Genomic DNA, 25734 nt, shown 5'->3' on the forward strand with positions numbered 1-25734 from the left:
TAACTGAGCTTCCGCTGCCTCTCCACCTAATGCCCATTTACTCAGCTGTCTTTTTACCTGTCTCTGCGTGGGTGAAAGGAGATGCTTTCATTGACGGCTATTACGGAAACACTTGGAAACTTCAGATCAGCCTGAGGACTCACTGTGCTTTCCCTCCCGCCGTCCCCTCCCCCTTCTTACTGCCAGAAACCAACTGACTTCCAAACTTGGCTGTCTGAAAAAGAATGTTCTCTGATTGGCATTCCTGGAAGCAGAAAGCAAGGCAGCTCAAGTTTTGTTCTGTTGCTCTGCATGAAAAACTTCCCCAGGTACACATAATACGAACAAATAAGTTTCCTGGATTTTTTTTTTCCCTTAACTTTGAGGAGAATGGAGACAATATTTGGGGGGCATTACAGGTATCTTTGATGTCGCACAGCATTTAAGTTTTCATAGTCACATGTAATTTTACCCCAAATGGCTATGCACGCAGTAAAAAAGTGAAATGGCAAATCTTGTGTTAAAAGTTGAATTTCCTTATTAGTCAAAGTGCTGGGACCCAGTGGGGGAAGAAACAGTCACGCTGCCTGCTTGACAGTATTCTGGAGTGCAGCTGTTCAATTCTGTGGCTTTTCTGTGAGAGAAAACCTTGTTCATAAGAATTGTGGAAAAACTGATTTCAATTATCCTCTATTTTATATTGCAGACAGCAGTTTTTTCTATAGAAAAAAACCACTTCTATCTCCCTGTCAAGTCTTCTTTTCCAGGACTGTCTTGCAAACTGGTGAGGACTAACTACACACACACAAACACACACACACACATGTGAACAAACAAAAACTGAGTGCATGGAAATGAGAAAAAGATATGTTTCCTCAAATAGGGCTGGACAAGGATGACTAATGTACAGTCCCTTCAAATCACTCCTAATAAACTTGTGTTTAATATTTATTTAGTGGGCACTGGGGCCAAAAGTTTTGCTGCTGCTGCAAGTAACTTACCTCTCCATGTTTATAAGAGTGAATGTACTGTATGACATTTTATGGACCAGACAACTTCTTGAAAGGCCCAATAAAGCATTTATCATTTCAGCAATCGGGCAAACCACAACCCCACGCATTTTGGCTTTCCAAATTTCATCTGACTGTAGCTGCCAATTCTGGGCAACTGTCAGCTGGCTAGGCTCAGGGTAGTGGTGTGGCCTCAGCTGCTCCTTGCAACTTGTACATACATCTCAAAAATATGCAGCGGCAAAAGGTTGGCTCCAAAAAGACAGCCTTCACTCTGTTTGTTTGTGGCTGGGTTTACATTTTCTGTTCTAGGTGGTCTGGTGTTACATCTGAACAAGACTGTGTTAGGGAACCATGAGTGAACACCTGAACGGGCATCACGTGACTACTGTATTTTGGTGATATTTTGATGCCTAGTATAGATTGGCATCCTGCCAGCTTGCCCACTCCATAAACCTGTTACTAGATGTTTTTTAAAAAAAAATTAAAAGAAGTTGGTAGAGGAGGAAGAAACTTTCCTTATTCTTATTCTCAAAGTTGATTGTCTTAGGGACATTTCAAGCTATGTGCAATGCTGATAGATGGGCGTATCCAGATTACTTCATAAATAAATAGAAAATAATAATCACTCACCCAAAAGCAGAAGCACATGTCTCTGTCCTTGTGTGTCTTCTTCCCTCACAACACTCCTCCCCAAGGCTAATGGATGGTGTCAAAACTCACATGAACTGGGACGAGAAGGATGGGGTTGACAGTACGCTGTCTGGTTCACGTTTAGCCACACGATTCACTTATGTTGTATCTAGTGAACACTAGCATGTAACTAACAGTCAAGAAATGTTTTTTGAAACTAAAGAACTGTTTATGTAAAAGCACATATTTTAATTTATGGAAAATGGTTATATATTGGCTCGCTATATATCTATCTTAATGGTTTGGGGGAAAATTATCCTTTTTCAAGCCACTAACCGAAAGGTTATATAGAAGTTATATTAGGTACTGAGTCCCTTTGCTGAAGAAAAAAAAAAAATCATAACTCTTGTGTCTGTGTGAGTGATTAGCTCTAAAAACCAACATGGAAAATATTGCTAAGATCATTCTTGTTGAGACTGCTGACTTCTAAGAAAAATAGAAAAAAAAATAAGGAAATATTAGGTCCTTCTAATATTTTGTATTAGCTACTGAGCTGTAATCACTTTCTTTTTGAACTGTTACTAGCCACTCCTTATAGTATAACATTTATCAATCAGATATGTTCTTGGGTTACCAACTTTATCTCCCCTTATGTTTGCATCTGTGCCTGTCATGGAAATTCTAGAACAGTCCGCATTAGTCCAACCTCAAGGTTGAGTGAGCATAATGGGAATTCTTTTTCCTGTTTTCTTTCCCCCTGAACCTTCACAAGGTAATTGATAAGATTTATAATTGCTAGAATTCAGTCTTTATCATGAGTAAATGTTATTTTTTTCTATCATAAGCACTAACACAAGAGTTAGGATTTGATCAGAAAAATAGCTTCCAGGGCTTGCTTCCAAAGAAATCTGGGCATGTAACAGGCAAATCAAATACCCTTGATTTATCATGAACAAGCAGTTAATCTGTGCTCCATTCTCCAGAAATAGACTATATTAGCACAGTTCTGTGGATGGCAAGTGCTAGTAGGAGGCTCCTTATGGGGTAAGTAAGGTGCTCAAACTCAGATCTTACAGATGGTCTGTAAGGGACCTATGTGGATAAAGAATCGGGTCATTGAAAAGCAAGTGGTCCGGGGGCGCCTGGGTGGCTCGGTGGGTTGGGCTGCTGCCTTCGGCTCGGGTCATGATCTCGGGGTCCTGGGATCGAGCCCCGCATCGGGCTCTCTGCTCGGCGGGGAGCCTGCTTCCTCCTCTCTCTCTGCCTGCCTCTCTGCCTGCTTGTGATCTCCATCTGTCAAATAAATAAATAAAATCTTAAAAAGAAGAAAAAAAAAAAAAAAAAAAGAAAAGAAAAGAAAAGCAAGTGGTCCCTGTTATTTTTATCCTTGTTGGGATCTTTAGAAACTAGCATAGGTAATATTCCCAGAAGGATGGTTTTTCAGATGATTATTTTGGTCTTTCACATATAACTTTCTTTTTTTTTTTTTTAAAGATTTTATTTATTTATTTGACAGACAGAGATCACAAGTAGGCAGAGAGGCAGGCAGAGAGAGAGGAGGAAGCAGGCTCCCTGCTGAGTGGAGAGCCCGATGTGGGGCTCGATCCCAGGACCCTGGGATCATGACCTGAGCCGAAGGCAGAGGCTTTAACCCACTGAGCCACCCAGGCACCCACGCATATAACTTAAAAAAAAAAATAAATAAATAAATAAATATATATATATATAAAACTTGTTATATGTTGAATATTTTGCACCCCCCAATCCATATATTGAAACATAATTTGAAATATGATGGCATTAGGAAGTGGGGCCTTTGGAAGTTGATTAGGTCCTGAGGGTGGAGCCCTCATTAATGGGATCAGTGTCCTTCAAGTGAGACCTCCAGAGAGCGCCTTTGTCTCTTATACCATGTGAGAATACAGCAAAAGATGACCCTCTGTGAACCAGGAAACAGGCCCTCACTAGACAATGAACTTGTTAGTGTCTTGATCCTGGACTTCCAGCTTTCAGACTATGAGAAATAAATTCTTACTGTTTATAAGTCACCCAGTCAGGAGTGTATTGTTATAGCAGCCTGAATGGACTAAGACACTATACAAAAATACATTTTTGTGTGTGTGTGTGAGGGGAGTGGTGAGTAGTTTTTTTTTGTCCTCTAAGGAACAATTAATAAATCCAAACTATAGTTCTTTGAAAGCAATTAAAATAGACACTTCCCAAGAAAAAATAGAAAACTATACATTAAAAAACATTTAAAAATGGAGGCTAAAACAACAGATATGGAAGAGATTCAAAACAGCAGCATGTTATGTATAATACTATTAAATGCCAATCAATTTAAAAATTGGATGAAATGGGCACTCATTTTGAATATATATGGCATGAAAATAGCCCTAATTATGGAAAGGTCTGTATGTATGAATATACTAACGATAGCATCATGTTTAATAGAGTGGGAACAATGATACTTTTTATGACAACAGAAAGACATGGGTTAATGCTTAGATTAAAAATCATGTCATATAAATGTACACGCACCATGATTTTCTACTATGTTATAACTTCTTTAGGCATTAGAAGGAAAGGTTAAGACTAGCAGGAGTCCTATAAAAATGATTTCTAGGTATAGACACATACACACGCGCACATACCCAAAATATTCAAACTAAAGTTACTGCAGCTTTTTCTCATCTCATTCTCCTTCTGGCTTTGGAAGAGGCATCTCTATTTCTCCTCTGGGTCTGTTGAATGGCAGGTGGATGTTGGGAGGGAAAGGGGAAGGGGAATGAGGAGACTCTTCAATATGGAAAGAGACATAGCTGAAGCTGAAGGGGGCTTAAGTTAATTTTAAGAAGTGTATGGGGGAAAATATCCAAAGAAAAGAGTGAACTTAAAGGGGCAAGTGAGAAGAAAGGAAGGGAACAGGGAATGAATCTGGTGCACTAGAAGCAGGTGCCAGGCTGTAAGCCAGACTAGGCAGCAGCTACTTTGATGAGGTGGACTTGGAGGAGAGAAGTGTTAGAGGGGTGGTTTGGGATGTCTGGCCGTAGGACATCTGGCTATGTATTTTGTGATCTCTTCTCATGAAACACCTAACTTAGGTCTTTACTTTTCAAGATCTGGTAGTGTGAAGTTTATGTCCTTTTGGACACTTCATGACATGGACATGGATCTTAAATCTACAGATATATTTGGTTACATAAACCTTTTTGAAAAGTCGGTGCTAATTGTTTTGTTGTGTTATTGTGGTTGCTAAAATTGGTTTTCTTTGGTATGGGTAAGAAATCATCTTCACCCTTGTCTAAATAAACCTTCTTGATCAGTTTCCTTTACTTGCATTTTGTTTCCTGTATCTCTCTCTGTTCCCAGGATGGGTATCTATGACAGTCTCCTGGGATGAGCTCTATATATAAAGTGACCAACCACCCCAATTTTATGGAAACTGAGGAAAATCCTAGATTTTCAGTGCTAAAACCAAGAAAATCTCCAGCAAGCCAGAATGAGTCGATCATTCTATATATGTAATTCGGAATTGTTTATGTCATATATATATATATATATATATGCTTTTGACAAAGATTAGACTTTTTATTCATTAAGAGTTATTTGGCCCAAGTAGACAGATACTCTAAAAATACAGATAACTTTTGCCTTTACGCCCGACAGCTATGCAACCCAGGACAGGTCAAACTCCAAGGGTTTACTATGTCCTCATCTTTACAATGAGAATACATATTTCAGAGTTGTTATCAACCTCATATGAGATATGCATGTAAAATATGTAGACTATATAAGATATGTAAAAGATATCTATATTAGATATATAAATAAATAGATATGATATATAAATATGAATAAATCTATATTATATGCTTTCCTTTATATAAAATTATATGTAGTTATTTTTCAAAGGTACTTTTAGTTATGTTAGATTGAGAAATAATGGAAGTTCACAGAAGAAGTACAACACTTCACACCATGTATATGGGGTAGGGATGGGGAGAGATAGATATTGGTTGACTAAGGGAATAGTTTTCTTAGTAGCATCTGTTTCAGCATATGATTTGCATTAAATTAAATTCACCAAGATAAGGACGTTTGTTTTTGAGAGGCGAGATACCCCAGGAAACAACCAATACTCCATGTTTACAAAAGATTATCTTTTGTGTTAAAAATAAAGGTTTTATTTGTATCTTTTCCTTTAAGCTGGGGTAAGGGTATTTTGTGTGTGTGCGTGTGTGTGTGTGGGGGGGACCAAAATTAACCCTAATTAGAGTACAATCATTTTTAAAAAATCACAACTTTGATCTATTTTTTAAAAAAGATTTTATTTATTTATTTGAGAGAGAGAGAGAGGGAGAGCACAGAGGAAGAGTGAGAGTAAGAAGCAGATTCCTCACTGTGCAGAGAGCCTGACACGGGACTCAATCCCAGGACCCTGAGATCATGACCTAAGTAAGCCCAAGGCAGATACTTAACCAGCTGAGCCACCCAGGTGCCCTTACAGAGCAATCATAAAATATCTATCCCTAGACAAAACTAGAATGTCCAAAGTCATCCTCAGAATAGAATGATAGCCTTACTGTACCACTAATTTGAACTCTAGCAACATATGCCATACTTGATGCCTCTAAAGAAGTGAGGGTATCATTTGGTTTGGGAGCAAAGCAAGCATGTCCTTAATATCATCATTTCAAACCTGTGCAAAATTTCATAATCATAAGTCCAGCCCATATTTGAACCCCCCCCCCAAAAACTGGTTCTACTCTCAAGAGTTAGAAATGGGACAATCTGTGCAGTTTAAGAAAATGACAAGGGATAACCAGACTGAATCAAGTCTGATAGTTATTATATTCAGCTTGTTTGTCTGGGAGCAGCTTTTTCTCCAGATATGCACATGGCTTTTCAAACTTGTTTGTTGTTGGTGGTGGTTTTTCTATGGAACCCTTTGTTCAAAGGAATTAGATCATGGAAACTTAACAATGACAAGGCAGAACTCCTTTAGCAGAGACTCATGTGGGAGGCTGACCCAGGACCCTCTTCTATAAAGCAGTCCCTGCAGAAGCGTCCATGAACTTGGGAAGCTCAGCTTGAAAGCCACTGAGCTCTAGTACTTATTGCATTCAGTTTCTTTAAATGTCACTTTCATATATTTAAAAAAAAATTCATGCACCTATTTTTAAAAGCCACATAGGATAGAGCTTAAAAGAATGTCCCAGCCCATCCCTACCCCTCCCCTCCTTAAATCCCAGAGTCAACCACTTTCAACTCTTAACCATTAATTATGATAATCACTCCATATTCCTAAAGGATACTCAGCTCTCTCACACGCTTATTATTATTTTTTTATTTTTCCAATGTTGATATTATCTATTGGTCTCCTACTAAATCCTTATCTTTAGTTCTTAAGGACACTTCCTCCAGCAGGTGTGCTTTCAATATATCTCTCCCTTCTTGCCTCCCTCTTTCTCATTTACACATGCACATATACAAATACACATACATACTTTCCTTTCCTTAATCCTCCCAATTTAGATACACAATACTAGGTGAAGCACTAATCAGTGTTTACATTACCTTTGCTATGCATATATTGTTCACATGTAAACCACATGGGATTTATGACTCCACTTCCTTTCATTTACACAGTTGTTTATTTTTTTTCTCTCTGACACCGGCAGTTGAGTCATATTTTTGTGTGTTTAACTTTTATTTGCCCATCATTACATTTTTTTCAAACTCTTCATTAAATATATAATATTCTTCTTAATATAGACAATTATGTCAACTATTTTTTTCAGCCCCTAAGCGCCACCCCCCGGGTCCTTACTGTGGCAACAGAGCTCCTGAGCTGTCATGTTGGGACTGCCCCTCGTAGCTTCCTGAGAAACACACTTGGGGCAAATACATTTTTGGAGAATTTGAATGCTTGAAAATATCTTTATTCTTTCCTTCCACTAATTGCTAAGTTGACTAGATACAGAATTCATTGTTCGGAAATACATTTCTTCCAGAAATGTCAAGTAATTTCTTCACTGTCTTTTACTTTCTAGTATTGTTTTCAAGGGGTCATTCTGTTCCTGATCCATTTATTATTTCTTCTTTTTTTAAAGATTTTATTTGAGAGAGATTTAAAGATTTATTGAAAGATTTATTTGAGAGAGAGAAAGCATGAACAGAGGGGCAGAGGGAGAGGGAGAGAGAGAATCTCAAGCCGACTCCGAGCTGAGAATGGAGCCCAGCACAGGGGACTCGATTTCACCATCCTGAGATCACGACCTTAGCTGAAACTGAGAGTCATTCACTTACCCAGCTGTGGCACCCTGGACCCCTATTGTTTCTTCTTTATCCCCAGTGTTCTAATATCTCATGATCATACACTATCATGTATTGTGATAGGCCAATACGATCAGTGTTGGCCCCTTTCCTCCCACAACTGATTGTATTTGCAACTTGAAGGATTTTTAGCCACATCTTCCAACTCTGGGGAAATTTTATTATATTTCTTAAGCAATTTCTGAACTCTATTTCCTCTGTTATTTTATTCTGAAATGAAACTCCTTTTAGTGGGATGTTGGACCCCTTAAACAGAGTCTCTTCATTTTATTATTTTTTCTCTTCCATTAATGCTATTGTCCCCTCCTCTCTGGAATAATTCCTCATCTCTCTTTTGTTGAATATTCTATTTCTGTTAACATACGATTAATTTCTGAGAGTTCTATTTGTCTCTAATCACTCCTTTTAAAAAACACCATATTTTAGTTCATGGACCCAATTTCTTTTCTAATATCTATGAGAATATATATTTTTTAAGCTTTCATTTCTTCCCTGCAGTCTTAGTTTCCTTCAATTTTTTGTTTGTTTGCTTTGGTCTCTTTTATGTTAGAGACATTCCACCATATCTGGTATTCCCTAGTTATTGGCTTACCAATGTATTATGGGCATTAGGACATTACTCTAAGGAGATTAGACAAAGCTGAGCCTTTACTGAAACACCCTAGATTTCTACCCCCTGGGGTAGTCAGATCTTCCAGAGAAGCCCCTCCTCCAATGTGCTATTTAGGAGGGTCAAGCCCAGTTGTCAGCATCCTGGGAGCAAAGCTAGGTAAGAAGATTTGAAAGGGAGGTGAGTTTATTACTATTGACCATGCAGATTTCCACTTGATCTAAGATTTTAGTATTACACCTGACCCACACCTGCTATTTTTTCCAAGACTGCTGTGTTTATAGCCTTCCTAGTTAAGACACTCCAGAGAATAAGGTACCCTACCTCCTGTCTCCTGCGGTGGGAGTGGGGGGTAGTTGCCAGGCTGCACAGGTTGCAGAGAAGATTTGGGAGTCTGCCTGTTAAGAATCTCAGCCAAGTCCTATTTTCAGCTCCATATCTCACCTCTAGCTTCAGCAACCCCATTTGCCTTCACTCCTTGTGCTTTCCCAGGTTCTCTAGAGTATTCCTTATTTGCACCTTGTTGGCCTCTCCTCTGCAGGCACCCGGGTTTCCACATCTCTGCTCAGCTAAGTCAATGGATTAAGTCAGCTTAATCCATTCCCTTGCCATTTTCCAAAATATATGTCAACAGCTCTCTACTGTTCTATGTTCTCCCATTTTCTTTATTCCAGTTAGCACTTTTTGTTTACTGTCAGCATAGGGTGGCTTTGGGAGGGAGAGGGTGAAATTAAGTATTTATTTCATCCACCATTTTTACTGCAATTTTCTGTATTCATTCTTCAGCACTGCTTTAAAAAGGGAACAAATTCTCCAACCTCTATGAAATGATTCCAAAAAATTCACACTGGGTGCATGTATGTGGCAGGGAGGCAACACTGTTAAATGAAATATATATTGCTAAAATGAAAACTAAATTCCATCAAAGTATACAATTATCTACATGAGACATGGTGAAGTATAACATTCAATTAAAATAAATCATCATTTTATTCTAAAGTAGGTTGTGGTCCCTTCCATTAACACTTTCATCATATATCTGTGGAATTAAATATAGGAATGTACGTAATTATAGATAATTCCTTCATATGCAAAAACTATGTGTCTTAAAAAGTGAAAATAAATTTTGTTTGTAACTGAAGTTCTGCTTAAACTGTTAATTAAATCATAACACAGCCAAGACAAGAAAATTACTTAAAATGATTATCAGCAGTCATTTTATGTTTGCTTTTGGTTGGAAGGTAATGTAATATCTAACATGGATGTCATTTCTCTGTTAAGTTGTCATAGTCATTCTCATATGGGTCAAATTTGTGTATTTTATTTTTTGAGGCAAGCTCTTTCTTGAATTATTCTATGTACTAGTTTTATTCCTTATAATATGGCCATCTAGAGACATTAGCGTTCTAGAACATTATTGTACCCTATTTCTTTTAGAGTATCTGGGAATAAATATTTATTGCTATGGAAACCATGATGGCTGATATACAATAAAAAATTACAAAACATGTGAAGAAGTAGAAAAATGTGTCTCCCTAATAAAAATTAAAAAATAAGCAACAGAAGCAGACCTACAGATGGCTCAGATGTTGCAGCAGACAAAGACTAAAAAGAAATCTATGATAAATATGTTAAAATATATAATGGAAAAAGTAGGGAGCATGTATTAACGGTTGAGGAATTTCAGCAGTGATATAGGTACAGTAAGAAAGAACTAAATGGAGAGGTGTCTGGGTGGCTCAGTCAGTTGAGCATCTGGCTCTTGACTTCAACTCAGTTCATGGTCTCAGGCTCCTTGCATTAAGCTCCGAGTCAAGCTCCCCACTCAGTGGGAAGTCTGCTTGTCTCCCTCTTTTTCTGTCCCTTCCCCTGATCTCACTCTTTCACAAATAAATAAATAAATCTTTTTTTTTTTAAAAAGCAAGAACCAAATGGAAATGATAAAAATGAAAAATTATGATACCATAAATATAAGACTCATTTAGTGGGTTAAATAGTAGACTGAACCCAGCAGAAGAGAGAATCAGTAAAATGTAAGACAAGTCAATAAAATCATCCAAATTGAAACATAAGAGGAAAAAAAGAGTAAAGAAAATAGAACAGAAAATTTGTGATTGCAACACAATATTGATGGTCTAACATAAGTATAAATAAAGCCTCAGAAGACTATGAAAGAGAGAATGGGGCAGAAGAAATATTTGAAGAAGTGAGTATTCTCCAAAATTGAAGGATTTCAACCCATGTGTGAGAAAAGCTAACTGAAACCCAAATGGGAAAAATGTAACAACAAAGAAAGAAAGAGACATAAAACCAATAATAACAACATTTTATAACTAAACTCCTTAAAAGTAAAGAGAAAGAGTAAATCTTAAAGGCAACAAGGGAAAACAGCATCATATACAGGGAACAACTTTGAGAATGTCCAGCTTTTCATCTAAAACATTGGTTTGCCTTAAGACAATATGGTAACTGCAAAGTCCTGAAGTAAAGTAACTGTTAAGATGGCTGTCACTGTTCAGCAAAAAATATCTTTCAGTGTGAGAGTAAAATAAAACAGGCAAAAGTTGAAAGCATTCATTTTCAGCAGATATGTACTACAAGAGATGAGAAAGGAAATTTTTCAAGTTGAAAGGAAATTATTCCTGATGGAAGCCTGGATCCACACACAGGAATGAAAAGTAGTAGACTGGATAAATGGATAAACATCTGGATAAGTATTAAACGCCTTTTAAAAAATTATCTATCTATCTCTCTATCTATAAAAGCTAATGACTATTTAATGCAAAATAATAATATATTTACCTATGAGTAAATACAACACAAGATGAAAAGGAAACAAAGAATAGCAAATGAATAAATGGAATTATAATCTTGTAAAATTCTTAATATTGTTCTTTTAGTAATATTATTTGAAAGACACAATGATAAGTTAAAGATGCATATTGTGTAATCTCAAGATACAACCACTGAGGGGGAAAACATTCCACTAAGGTATAGTGAAAACAATCAATACAGGGGATAAAATAGAATAGTGAGATATTTAATTAACTCAAAAATGGGCAAAAAATGAGGAACACAAGAAGAAGGAACAGGTAAACAAAACTGAAAACAAATACCAAGATTATAGACTTAAAGCTAACATTACATTAAATGTAATATAATAACTACTCTGTTGTCAAACTGAACAGAAAAACACTACCAAACTATATGCTCTTTTTAAAAGAAATATACTTTAAATATAAAAACATAGACTTGTTGAAAGTAAGAGTACAAAAAGATATATCATAAAAATGTGAGTGTGTCTGTATGAAAACACACTGAAACCATCAGACTCTAATACCTCTATTATCAGATACCAGGAGAGGCATTTCATAGTAATAAAAGGAGCAACTCATCTAGATGACATACAACCAAAAACAGCTTTAAAATACATGAAGGAAAAATTGACAGAATTAAAGGGATAAAAGAAAAATCTACAATCATAATTTAAAGGCAAGCAAAAATGCATTTAAGCTTCTTTATCCCAACATGCACACATACTATTAATGACCAACAATAAACTGGTGTAGGCTGTGTTTTGGGGAGACTTCTCAGGGCAGAATGCATCTCTGGGACTCTAGCCTGGAAGCCTGATACAGAGAAGAAGCCTTAGCATATGACATGGACAGGGAGTTCACTGACAGCCAGAAATCTTGGAAGGTTCACAGGTATGACAACTCCTGGATTGTTTACTTATGGTTTTCAGGTGGGCTGAGTTCATAAACATCCTTACTCATCTTCCCTAGAGGTCACACAAATATCACTACTTTATTTGTGTTCCATGATGAGACAAAAATGAGAGGAAATGTGCCCACATCTTGACCCCCTCCCCTCCCCTCCCCACTGGTTCATCTTGACTGTCAGTGGCTGACTTGGTTCTGAGTAGAATGTGGCTTCCCAGTAGTCCCATGTGACCAAGAGGGCTCTAGCAACCTGAAGCTCTGAAGGTGCCACCAAGGCCACAAAGGCACACAAAGGCACGCTTTACCACAGGCTTATCGTGGAGGGCATGTGCAAGGCTGTGAGCACTACACCTGCAGGTGTGAGCCCAGGTTCAGGACTCTGAGATTTTCCCAGAAGATGGTGGCATAGGCAGCTACCACTGAATTTTCTATAGCTAAAATCTTGCTTTATAAGCAAAGAGATAAAGAGCTGGATGGAATATTATCTGTCCTAGAGGAAAGACAAAGTTAAAATTTATGACAGGATCTGGCATTTTAAGAATGAGTATGAAGCACTAGACACCTCTTTGTTGGAGGTCAGACTTGAAATAAAGCTACTTGAAACGCTGAGTATGAAGGTAGATATTTAAAAATGGACTAGGTCTCACTTTTTGAGATAAAAATAGACTTTTTAGAGAAAAAGTGAAGGAAAGAAATCTGTCTGGAACTAGATCAGGTGATAGTTGATATTATAAGAAGAATACAGTACAGTCATTGAAGGATATTGGAATCCATTTAATCCCAGTGACTTAAACCAAAATAATCTTAAAATTTATGTCAGAAGAGTAAAACACAACTATAGATATTACTGAAGAAAAGTTTTGATAAAATTTGCAGTCTTTAGGAACATTTGCAACTACTTTCATATGAAAGTAAGGGATGGAAAGCGTGAGTGAACTCAGTAGGCAGGAGGGGGAAAAAGGTTGAAACACAAAGATACGTTTGGAAAAATCTCTACATAAGAAGGATTGTCAGATCCAGAGTCTGAATGCTTGTTGATGATGAGACATTTGTTTGATACCCTTGGAGATGGCACCGATAGTGGCCCACTAGGAGCTGGATATAATAAAAATAAGATCTTAGAGGCCACTTAGATGGGAAGCTTTGGAGATACATGTATGCCCTTAAGAAAACGCTTCCTTAAAACTTTTGAAAAAAATTAATCATATATGTAGCAAATTATCCAGAGAAGATAAAAGCTTACATATGTTAATCCTTTTCAAAGCCACTGTGCATCTTTAGAATCAGAAAAATGCAAAGATTGAAAACACAAGCCAAATGCTTGACAAGAAACCAACAACTCAACTGTATCAAGAAAATGAAATAAACCTCACAGGAAATTAACTGGACAGGGAAGAAAGAGTTGAGAAAGAGGAGAAGTACTCTATGGCGCACTGAAATAACAGCCATGCCCTCTGAAGAGTTAGAATCTTACGGACAAGAATGACTTCCATTTTATTGTACCTTTAAGTAGTAGAAGTATGAAGAAAGATGAGAATGTATTCCTTGTACAGCACAGCAACTAGGCACACCTGGAACTTCAAAGGTTGTTTGAAATTTCTTTTCTATGGTTTAAGACTATAGTGGACGTGTGCTCGAGTAAGATTTTGTTTGTTTAAAAAAATGAACCTGCCTTCTCCCAGTCCTTTGCCTGCTCTCATTACACATATGCATGGGATGGCACACGCAAGTGCCAAGAGGCAGTCATGTGTAAACAAAATCAGGTGACCTATGCCTTCTTTAGACAAATGTAGTCTCTTCTAGCAGTTTCTCAGTAATATCGGAAGTGGGAAATTTAGGCATTTGGGTGGATTGGTAATGCAGGAGTGGTGGTTATAAGGTTTTAAGAGACATTTTTTTTCCCCAGTATGTTTTCTCAGAGCCCTAAACTTCCATAGGTAGCTACTACTCTACCTGGCAGGCCTTATTCAAGCACAGCTTTTTCAGCCCCATACAGCCTTCTCAACACAGAGGTTAAAGGAGTAAAGGAAAGCAGAAATACAGAAGTTGAGCAAAAGGTGCTAGTTGTATATGTGGACCGAGAACAGGGTCAAAAGGACGGCAACCTGTGTATGGGGAGTGCCTACTATGTGTAGAGGATCTTTATGCACATTATTCTGCCTAATCCTTGTCAAGCTATCATTTAGGTGTTATTATTTCTATTTAACAGATGAAGAAACTGAGTATCAGGTTAAATTACCCAGGTTATTAGGATTAATAAATAAAGGTACATGCATCTGATCATATATCTGTCTGATTCTAAAGCTCTAAATTTTTCCCTTGTATTGAGAAGTAAAGAGGTTTCCTTTTTCAAAACAGATTAACCACCTAGCAGTATTTCCTTGGATCTTGAAGACTGGGGAGTTAGATTGCAGTGGGGAGAAATCTCCCTTTCCTTGTCACCTAATAATGGGTGAACCTGCACCAGGTTAGACCCTGAAAAAAATCAAAAAGGAGGAAAGAGAACATGATGGGAGGGAGAGAGAGGATGACATAATCTAGTTATTTCATAATCTCCCTTGAGGTTGTAAGAATATGGGGTACTAGAGCAGACTCTGAATTCACATTCTACCTCTGCCAAATCCCACACTGACTGACTTAATCTCTCTACACCTGGTTTTCATCTGCAAAAAGATGGTAACAATATTTCTCCCATAAAATAGCTATTGTAAGTACTCACTGGGAAACATTGCTTAACACATAGCAAATTCAATTAAAGCTCCTATCATCATCATCACCACCATCATCCAGAGTAATTATGTGAATCATAATACTCTCATTTAATGCCCATCTTTTACAACAGTGGAAGGCCTGGGGAAGGTAAGAGAAACGTGAGCTTTCATAGTAACAAGGTCAAGGCCAAAGTGGACCAATTCTATCAGTCTAATCAATCTCTGGGGGTGGGTTCTGAGCATTTATTTGTTTAAAATATCCCCTAGATTCTAATATGAAGCCAGGGTAGAGAACTTCTGCTCTGTATTATCAAGAATAGGTATCATAACAAATATCTGCTCTATATTATCAAAAACAGTTTTTGCTCCCTATTCTTTCTTTTTGGGATTGATATTAAATTCATCAGGATACTGTTCTGCCTACATACCTGACTTAATCTTGATACGATTTCAGGAGCTTGCACAAATGCATTTTATTTCACATGAAGTTAGTGATCATGGACATTAGCTGTAAGCTTTTATTATACAAAAAAAAAAAAAAAGATGAGTTGGGTGTTCCCAAAATTAATAAAAGAAAATCTGATATTAAACTTAACAATTGCTTCGTGACATCCACCATGGCCTGATTCATTTGTGGGGTGTGTGTGTGTGTCTGTGTGTGTGTGTGCGCGCCCACGCACGCACGCATGTGTGTGTCGCCCAGCATTACCTAACTATTTTTGGAATGAGGTAGGATGTATAAAGCATCAGCTGTGTTATAAAACCCACAAAGGCAGAGTGGCACTGAGCAGGACCCTTTGTGGAAAGTCAGAGACTCGGCATGGTGTAATCCTTTTATTAACTCAAAGTAACAACGGGATAAAACTCTTGCTAACATCAAAGTGGACACCTATTAAGAGCATCTCGAATTACCTGGCAAATGTGTAACCATTCAGGCTCCCTTATCTGAATTGGGGGCAGGCCATTTATAAACTGATGGAGTCAAGTCTGTTTCTGGATGAAAGTACCTTTGAGCCCACAGTGTGAAGGTTGGCCAAACAAAGGAGAATCTATGGTGTTTGTGGTAGTGGTTTTCTACTGTGGCAGTACTTCAGAAACATAGTGGGATTTAAAATAAAGTATAGGTGCTCAGACCTCCTACCCAGAGATCCTCCTATAACAGATCTTAAGTGGGGCATGCATTTGAGTGCTTCTGCTGTGCAGTTAGGGTTGAGGACCACCGGTATGGTGGAGAGAATATAAAAGTTGCAGTTTGATAACCAGAGGCTTGAAATGTTGCTGTTCTGGTCACTGGATGGAGGGTATCAGAAAGCTTAATTAAATTATATAACCTCAATTTCCTCATCTGGAAAAACAACATAACATAGTATACCTTGCAGCACGGTTATGAAGGCAAGGGGAAATCCATGGAAAGCACTTAGCATGGTACCTGTTACGTGGTAAAAATTCAGAGTGTTTATGAAACACCCCAATATCTTTCTCTTCAGTACTCCCTCTCTTCTCTGTGGGTGTCCTTCACTCTCCCTCTGGAGCCTGCTCAAAGTCTCTTTCCTAGTGTCCCCATATAACCTTGCCTGCCACAGAGGCTCTGTCTATTCTTAACCTTCCTGAACATCTTTCCTCCTTTACCTATCTAGTATAGGGATTCCCAACCCCTGGGATCACCTGCAGGACTTGAAAAACTGCTAATATCTGATTCCTACACCAGCAGTTTCTGATCTGGAATCCTAGCTCCTGGTATAATTTCTCCGCATGTATAGCAATGCAAGTCTGTGTAAACTCTTCAAAAAAAAATTCTTTGATATTGGAATAAAATCCAAGTAATCAGAGATAAGGAAAAATACAGAGTAGGCCTTTGGTAAGTGACTTACCCATTGATTCCTTCAGTGAGCATTGGTTGAGCTCTTAATTTGTGCTAGGTATTGGGCATAAAACATGTTTTAAGACTGTCCTTATTTTCAATGACTTCACAATGTAGTAAAGCTGAAAGATATTTGTCAACTTTTTATTCAGTGCTTAGGATATTGCTGGTGACATCTGAGGTGCTGAAGATACAAAAGTGGAAAAAAATCCCCATGCTCAGGGACTAGATTTCCAGTGGGAGTTAAAGAAATGTGGCCCGGGACTTTAGTTTGGGGATATAAACTCCCACCTGAGGATGGACATATGGGAAGGCTTTCTGAGGAGATAGTAGAACAGATTCTTGAAGTACTTGGAGTTAGGCAACGAAGGAAATAGATGTGTGATGGTTAATTTTATATGTCAACTTGACTGAGCCACGGTGCCCAGATCTTTGGCCAAATATTATTTTAGATATTTCTGTGAGTAGATTTACATTTAAATGGGCAGACTTTGGGGCCGCCTGGTGGCCTGGGTGGCTCAGTCCTTAGGTGTCTGCCTTTGACTCCGGTCATGACCGGTATCCTGGGATTGAGCCCTGCATCAGGCTCCCTGCTCAGCAGGAAGCCTGCTTCTCCCTCTCCCACTTCCCCTGTTTGTGTTCCCTCTCTCGCTGTGTCTCTCTCTGTGAAAGAATAATAAAATCTTTTAACAAAATAAATAAATCGGCAGATTTGAATAAAGCAGATTGTCCTTGAGGATGTGGGTGAGCTTCCTCCAATCAGTTGAAGGCCTTCATAGAATAAAGATTGACCTTCCATGAACAGGAGATAAGCTTTGGACTTGAACTGCAATATCCACTCTTCCTGAGTCTCCAGCCTGCTAACCCACCTGGCAAATTTTGCCCCTGCCAGTCTCCATAATCCTCTGAGCTGATTCCTTAAAAAAAATCTCTCTACGTATGCATACACACCCTATCTTGGTTTGGTTTCTCTGGAGGACTCTGAAAAAAAGGTATGCACTTGAATCAGATGTATCTTTTCCTATTTTCAAAACTGAAGTCCCATCCTTGACTTCAAAGAGATGCCATCCAACATGATTTCTTCTAACTGCTTTTCCATTTACCTGAAACATTCCCCATTTCTTTATTGGGCCACTCCTTTCCTGTTTCCAAGGACAAGTAGTCCCTTTCTTTCCTATGACCAATCTTTCACTTGTTCTCCAGATCATTCCTTTGGGAGTGTAGTCCAGTAATCATCTCTCTCACAGGTGGAGCTTCTTCTCTGCTTCCCCTTAAATTGTGCTCACGTCCTCACAAACTAACAGACGTGTAGACACATGACTGTGTGTGTAGGTGCACTCATGAATGTCACATAATCTCCCAGTGGCTAGATTCAATGAGGTCTGATCCTGTCAGGCTATTTCATGGGAAAGTGGTGCATGCTACGTGGCTTTTCATGGCTGGAATTAATGTGAAGGGTCAAAGTTCTGTACTGGAGAGGACATGGACTCAGGAGAGTAACATGAGTTTTCTCAGGCCAGTCAGAAGGTTTGATTGAAAGTTATGAACATCTTTGAGAAATGAATTAGCACTTGATCAAGGATTATTTTTTCAGAGATAAACTTTGAAAAGGAAGAATAAATGGAATGCTTTATGATTATGCATGGAGAAATTTAAAATTGTAGAAAGAAGTAGGGAAAATAAAAGGATAAAAGAGGAGGAGGAAAAGAAATCTGGAGATGAAGGGAAGATGAGTGGCATGTGGGAAGTTTGAGGGGAGTGAGATGAGCCCTACACAGAAGCACTAAGAGGTTACTTAACCTAAAACCTTGAATGTCCTTTTCTTTATAAAATAACATCATTTATAGCCAAATTCCAGAGGAATTTTCTGTGTCTTTCAAATTTCTCATGACAGATTGCCTTGACAAAACATAACACTGTATGCACATGCACACACACACACACACACCCAACAGTGTAGAGTATGGCTTGAGGCTACATTGTGCTGAATTATTGGCAGTAAAAACGTTTGACTTCTGATAAACTATGAAATCCCATATTTCATTTTTCTTGGCCTTATTTTGGTAAAATTACCCTTCATTTTGTGTGAACAACAAAGACAGATTCATGTTGAAGGTGCCTCATTTTGCAATCTATTGCTCGTATAGAATATTCTTATTTCTATAGAAACAATAGTTTTTACTTTCCTAACATTTCAAAGAGCATTTTCTCCAGAAAGCAACATTCATGTAAAGAAAACTGCATAATTATAACATGCAGGAAAATAACATATAATTGTATCTTTTCAAAAAAAATAAACCTGCAGAATAAAGAACTTAATAGTGACATTATAAGTAGGGCAAGGATAAAAGCTTTACAGAGATCAGAATTCTCTCCAGGGTGAAAAGCTTATTAAATTCTAATTAGACACATGTATGTAGTTTGTGAATATAAATTCTGAAAGAATACGAAATATACTGCTGGATTTTTCTATGCTCTGCTGAAGAATCCTTAGAATCATGTCTTAATTGAATTTTATATTAAAATACCAGATAGAATAATAAAAGTTAAGATAAAGGCTATTTTTTCCTATTGACCTATTGATACAAATCCCAAATTTATAGGTTTTAGCGTATACGTTACTATAGGATTTCATAATAAAATAGCATAAATAGACTTTACATGTTTTCAACTTAATAATTTCTTATTGACCTATGTAATTTCTAATTCTGTTTTACAAAGTCTAGCATGAAATCTTTTTAAAACAAAATTGCAAATAATTCCCATAAGGATCACATCCAAATCCGTACATATTCCATCTAAAAATACGTTAACAGGGATCATTTTAAATAAGTTCTTTTGTTTTGTTTGATTTTTAAGGCTCTGTTTGTCAAGCAAAGTAATGGCAAGTCCATTTTTAGTTTCTGAAGTGAACACACCTGCCATAATCTCAGTTCATAAAGTAGAGAAAATGATTCAAAATGATAGTTACCATTTAAAACAAGATAAACCATAAGAGACGCTTCATCTCAGGAAACAAACAGTGCTGCTGGGGGGTTGGGGGAGGGATAGGCTGGCTGGGTTATGGACATTGAGGAGGGTATGTGCTATGGTGAGTGCTGTGAATTGTGTAAAACTAATGATTCACAGCCCTGTACCCCTGAAGCAAATAATACATTATATATTAATTAAAAAATAAAATAAAATAAAATAAGAAGATCCAAAATGTCCCAACTTACTCTCCTTAAAAAAATTGTTTTTAATTAGTTGACACAAATGAACTATAATATGGTTTCTATTGTTATTACTTCAAGAATGGTGTGGAGGAGGGGCACTTGGGTGGCCCAATGGGTTACGCTTATGCCTTTGGGTCAGGATCTCAGGGTCCTGGGATTGAGACCCATGTCAGACTCCCTGCTCAGTGGAGAGACTGCTTCTCCCTCTGCCCCATCCCACTCATGTGCATGCCCTCTCTTTCTCTCAAATAAATAAATGAAAATATTAAAAAAAAAAAAGAACATGTGGGGGATACTAAGTTACACAGAGAAACCATAATGTTCAATCATTCCTTAATTTCAACAGAATAATTTTAATTTTCAATGGAACTGAAAAGGCCAAATTTGTGGAATGTTGACCATATGCCACGCCAGAGTTTGCTCAGCGTCCTTCCAACAGATCAGATTACAGCCATCAGGGTATTTCAGTTACTAACTTAAAAAAACTAAATTCATTTACCAGCAGATGCCACTGTAAAGGAAAGAGCTTGATGATGCCATCAAAGTATAAGGTGGTTTTAAATCTCTAGCATATAAAACTGCAGGGTCCTTCTATTGTGAATGTGTTTCTCACTGCTCATCAGGAAGGTCTCTGAGTCCATGTTATGTATGCCCGACTGATGTTTTATAGTGCATTCAGTGGGATGCCCGAAGAACATTCTTTTACATGGAAGATCAGAGTCAGAATCACAGTTTGGAAACTGCATGCTCCCACTGTGAATGTGATAAGATGTCCAGCAATGCGCAAAGAGGTTACGGACGGAAGCCACCAGCACAGCGGCTCTAATGATCCATAACAACTCGCACGGTCTGTCTCTGGGATCAAAGGAGAGAGGTCATGGGCATGTATCCATGCATAGAATTTTTTCACAGCTCTTTTTCTGAAACATGTATAGAGCAGGTTATGGAGCGAAGCCTATGTACTTGTTAGTTTCATTGTCCTTTAGGGCGTTTTGAAAAATGACAAAGCTTCTGCCATTTTTAATCCACTGAAAACTGTGTTCCCAACTTCCAAAATTGCTTAAATCAAAGTTCTCAAATCCACACTTTATACTACTTAATCAGCTTAATGTAACCTGATGCTTTTTTCTTCTTCTTCTTTTTAGATTCTTTCTTTTGTTGTCTCCTACACCACCCCTCTCCTGGTTTTCCTCCCGTTTTTCCAGCAATTCCTTCTCACTCTTTTCCAAAACCGGTTCCTCAGTGATGGGCTCTCTATCTCTTGGTCCTTGCTTTACTTTTCTCTGTTCTCATATGGCTTCTCTTAGTACTCCTATCCATTCCTCTGTCTAACTCAGATCTTTTGCCTCATCTCTAAACTTGTCTACTTGCCTACTGACCACTTCCATGAGTATATTTCATTAATAATTTCACAGTCTTGCCAAATGCCAGGCATTGTGCTAAAAGGGCAAAAGACAGACCATCCGTGCCTAAGAGAGAACCCACATGTGTCTCCCTCTGTCTTCAAATCTGTTCTGCAACAGAGTCACTTCCTCTCAGTATTGTAAGGAGTTGAATGGTGGCCTCCCAAAGATGGCTACTGAGAACCTGTGAATATAATGTTATTTAGAAAAAGGGTCTTTGCAGATGTAATGAAGTTAAAGATTTTGAGATGAGATCATCTTGGATTAGGATGGGTCTGAAGTCCAAGGACATACATCCTGCTAAATGATGAGAGAGGAGAAGACAGACACATAATGAAGATGAGAGGCAGACGGGAGCAATGCAGTCACCAGCCAAGGAATGCCTGGAGCCACCAGAAGCTGGAAGAGGCAAGGAAGGATCCACCCCTAGAGCCTCCTTCAGAGTGAGGTGGCCCTGCAAGGATTTGATTTTAGACTTCTTGCCTCCAGAAGGAGGAGAGAGTACATTTCTCTCTTGTCTTGAGCCACTGAGTTTGTGGTAATTTGTAACAGTAGCTCTAGGAAATGAATATAGTGCCCTAATTTATAATTGTCTAGCTGTTGTTCTTCTTCCATTAGACTACTACTCCTTGAAAGTAGGACTGAATTCCTTCTCTATAGCTAAGATCTAATACTTTGTACACAGCGGATATATTGCAAGAATGAAGCAAAGGATTTTTTTTTGCTTGTCTGACTGGTAATATAGAAATAGCATCAATCTGCATGTAATAAAGATTGATGCTCTTCTTCTCTAAATAGTCTTGCTGAATACCTTGGATTCAGCATAATTTTGTAAGCTATTCCTTTACACAAAAATATTTATCACCTACACTGATTTTTAAAAGTAAACTCCCAAACTGAGGGTTGCTGGAGGGGAGGGGGAGAGGAGGGGGAGGGGAGGGGGATAGGAGGGATGGGGTGGTTGGGTGATGGACATTGGGGAGGGTATGTGCTGTGGTAAGTGCTGTGAAGTGTGTAAGCCTGATGATTCACAGACCTGTACCCCTGAAACAAATAATACATTATATGGTAATTTTTAAAAAAAGTAAACTCCAGCTTCCTTAGCATGGAATTCAAATTGCCGTATTACATGGTGTTAAAACATGAAACTGATCTTCTTGTGAGGAGGGAATCATCTCACATATATCTCTGAGATCTCTATGTTAGTTCAAAAATATAACTGAGAATACTAGAAAGATGTGTTCATAAACCGAGAATATTAAAAGTTTTGGGGGAAACTCAAAAATTAACAGGTTCAGAAATGAGAGCTGTAGAAACAAAACATGGAAGAGCCCAGGAAAAATCATGATCTTAAGCATTTTGTGCTTTTAAAAATATTACATTGAACAAATATTTCTAAAAGATGAATCTTTTAAATCTTTTAATTCGATAAGAATTCCCTTATTGAAGTCGTCTTATTGTTCATGATTCCTTTCAATTTTTATGACTTTTTAATATATATATTTGTATATTTAAAATATAGATGCTTTGCTAAGTTATTTGAGGAAAAAACACAGCAGAGGAGCTCAAATGGAGCTATTCACATAAGGTACAGCAAATGCAAATCCATTTCCTTAAAGCAGGCTTCCCTAAATATATCATTCATAATTATGTGTGTTTTGTTTTTAAGACACAAAGAGCTCTGCTTGGTAAACGTCTCTTCTTTCTTTATCTCAGATCTACAGCTGGCAGCCACCACCGGCCCCAGCCCTGCACTCACACACTACTCTGATTAACCCTGTTTGTGGAGGGTCACTGCATTTATGACACAACTACCCAGCAACAGAAGGAGACACAGATACACTTAATAGTATTCATTATTTGCATATAAAATGCTCCAATTAAAAGGCTTGGTATGTATTTGAACAAATGAGTATAAAGCAGCTTAAAAGCTTAATCCACGTCAATCGAAAATTTTACTGAAAGACAGATGGATGGGAGATAATAAGCATAATTTCCAACTAAAAATACACAAATGAAAGGGCTTTACATTTAATATTCTTCTAGGAGAGGTTTTTTCTCCCCCCCCCTTCAATGATAAATAAGAACATGACTTTCACAACAAAGCTAGACTTTTCAAAGATCCTTTGAAAGGATGGGGAGGTGGGCAGAGGGGGAGGTGGAAGGGGGCAGGGCAGCCTTCTTTACAGAGCATATTCATAAGAAGCTGTTTATGGACCAAGAGTAAGTCAAAGAATATGTATAAAATATAAACCTATAAAATATAAGTCCCCTGCATTAGTTTTTCACAGCTGCAATGACAATTGAGCTAAAGCTTGTTGGCTTGAAATGGCAGACATTTATTACAGCATAGCTCAGGAGGCCTAAAGTCCTTGGTCAAGGTCAGCAGGGTTGGCTCCTACTGTAAGTTCTGCCCAAGTCTTTCCCAGCAAAGGTGTCTACCACCAATCCTTGGTCTTCCCTGGTTTGAAGTAGCAAAACTCCAGTCTGCCTTCATCTTCACACAACTTCTTCTATGATGTCTCTTGACATGTCCTCAGTATTGTGATACCAGAAACTAGACGGCAGCCCACCCTAATCCACTAGGACCTCATCTTAACTATTACATCTGCAAAGACCCTATGTCCAAAGCAGGTCACATTCTGAGTTCCAGGTGCACAAGAATTTGGGGGGGGGTACTATTCAATCCACTGCAACCCCTCAGTCTTCGGAGGTCTCATACTTCATGTTGTAACTCATGAGGTAAATGCCCCATAGTCACAATTGTTTGATGACATAGTTTCTTGTGTGTGTGTGTGTGTGTGCGCGTATGTGTGTGACAAAGTTTCTTAGTTTGCAATATGTTCAAGGGCACAGTACCTCACTATATCAACTTTTCCTGCACTTAAGCAATAAATTTGGGGAAGATCTTTAAAGATACTACAGAATTTTCCATGCACTCTCAAATGGGCAATTGTCATGGGAACTCTTTTCTAAATCAGTGGTCTTGAAGGTTGGAGTGCCTCATAATCGCTTTGAGGCTTGTTAAATAAAGATTTGCTGGGCCCCACCCTCTGGTGGGACATTTGTATTTTGAACAAGCCCCTGATGATCCTGGTGCCAGCACACCAGAATCTTGACCAGACTTGGAGGTTTCACTGCCCTAACTGATCCTCAGGTCAGAATCCCTGTTATTCTCAGGAAGGGAGTCTTTTCCCTTATTATCCAGTTTCCTCCTTCTACTATTATTATTAGTAAGGTGAAGAGAAATAGAAGACAATGGTGAAGAAAGACGAGGAGGAAGATGCTGGCATAATATATCTATTATTAACTTCTGATGGTGAAGTCTAAGAATACCATGTGGTAGAATGATTATACCAACCTTTGGCTAGTTTGGGGTTCCTGAAGAACTATAACCCATATTTGAAGAACAGGGAAGGCCTTTTTTTTCCCCTTAATATCTTCTGAATGTAGCTTAGCATCTCTAAATTTTGGTAGATTTAAGACAACTTCAGTGCAAAGTAATAAATATTAAATTATGAACATGGTTTACTTTCTTTTGTTCAATTAGAGATGTTTGGTGTGTGTGTGTGTGCTTGTGTGTGTGTGTGTGTGTGCTTGCATATATACATTTAAAGAAGTTTTTAGTAAAACTGTTGTTGTAATAGTTTTTATTTTAAGAAACAGTTGTTGAATAAATCAGTGTCCTATGCCTCTGGCCCAACAGTTAATGGTTTCAAACTGGTTTTGCAGAAAATACCACAAATATAGCCATATATCTTCACCAGAAGCCCTAGTATATGGGAAGAAAAAAGGAAGTGATAGTAATACCTTAAAATACAAATAATGATAATTTGGAGAATAGAAAGAAAAAACACATGCAATTCATTAATTTATAACTTAAGTTGCCTGTAATTGAATAGTTGTCCTGATATAGCATTCTAAATTTTCTCCTGCAGAACTACAAGTAGATAAAAGTAGTTGCAAAAATGAAATTTATTGCTAAATAAATATCACATTATGTACAAATTTGCCAATATAAGGATTATAGTCATGATGTTGTTATAAGCATCCATTTGTAAGCTTTTCCTCCAATATAATAACTATCTGTGGCAAAATTTTAACATTTTTCTATCAGTTATAAGGTACACCAAGAATGCATCCTTTTCTGTATGGTTTAATCATTAATTTGTGAGGAAATCAAAGCATTTCCAGATTTCTGTAGCATTGTAAAAAAGCCATTAGTCTGGTAGACTCAGCTATAATAGTGGG

The 25734-nt window shown here is 37.9% G+C and overlaps 1 protein-coding gene across 22 annotated transcripts in view; it reads right to left on the bottom strand.

The window, feature by feature from the left end:
• DTNA (dystrobrevin alpha) overlaps positions 1-25734 on the bottom strand; it is a 355640-nt gene that overhangs the window by 259564 nt on the left and 70342 nt on the right. For 10 of the 22 annotated variants that reach the window (XM_044243191.1, XM_044243190.1, XM_044243188.1 and 7 more), the window contains exon 1: positions 58-147. The exons of 3 other annotated variants lie outside the window; for them this stretch is intronic. The gene's annotated coding sequence lies outside the window, so the exon portion shown is untranslated. Of the gene's footprint in view, positions 1-57; positions 149-25734 lie in introns of those variants that run through there. 9 more of the 22 variants (XM_044243178.1, XM_044243180.1, XM_044243179.1 and 6 more) reach the window with 2 other exon arrangements.

This window comes from Neovison vison, chromosome 3 (assembly GCF_020171115.1).
Source record: "Neovison vison isolate M4711 chromosome 3, ASM_NN_V1, whole genome shotgun sequence".
NCBI lineage: Eukaryota > Metazoa > Chordata > Mammalia > Carnivora > Mustelidae > Neogale > Neogale vison.